The sequence below is a fragment of the Tupaia chinensis genome, unplaced genomic scaffold, assembly GCF_000334495.1.
Source record: "Tupaia chinensis unplaced genomic scaffold, TupChi_1.0 Scaffold143596_1, whole genome shotgun sequence".
NCBI classification, from domain to species: domain Eukaryota; kingdom Metazoa; phylum Chordata; class Mammalia; order Scandentia; family Tupaiidae; genus Tupaia; species Tupaia belangeri.
The window spans coordinates 91,198-91,617 of record NW_006203442.1 but is presented as its reverse complement, the minus strand read 5'-3'; the positions used below and the strand labels follow the sequence as shown (position 1 = coordinate 91,617).

Below are 420 nucleotides of genomic sequence, written 5' to 3'. Positions count from 1 at the left end.
TCGGCACACTGTGGCAGTGTGTGCTGGGAGTCCCTGGAGGCTATGGAACCTGTGGAAAATGGTAGCCCACGTTGCCAGCCTCAGGGAGGGAGACCCAGGGTGCCAGGGCGGAGGGCCCTGCCCAGTCTGGAGCACATGTAAAGCCCCCGGTGTGGGCTGTGGGCTGCAGGCGGCTAGGCAGCATTGGCCTCCCCTCCCAGCAGATGGGCCCAGGCTACCTATCCTCAGCCCCCGGGACAGATGCCATGTGGGATGCTAGGGGCTTGTAGGGTTCCTTGGAGTAGCCCGCATTCTGAGAAACACTGCAGGGGGTCCTCTAGCCTGGGTTAGAGGGCAGGCCCTAATCCCACCTGGTAAGAGGGGCCAAGGCTTCACCCCTCCTGACCTACCTGGTGCCTTCCCGTTCCTTCTCTCCTTCCT

The 420-nt window shown here is 63.1% G+C and overlaps 1 gene segment (V, D, J or C); it reads right to left on the bottom strand.

Annotated features, from left to right (window-relative positions):
* The window catches only part of LOC102478849 (immunoglobulin heavy constant epsilon-like), an 8,790-nt gene that overhangs the window by 7,927 nt on the left and 443 nt on the right, over positions 1–420 (bottom strand).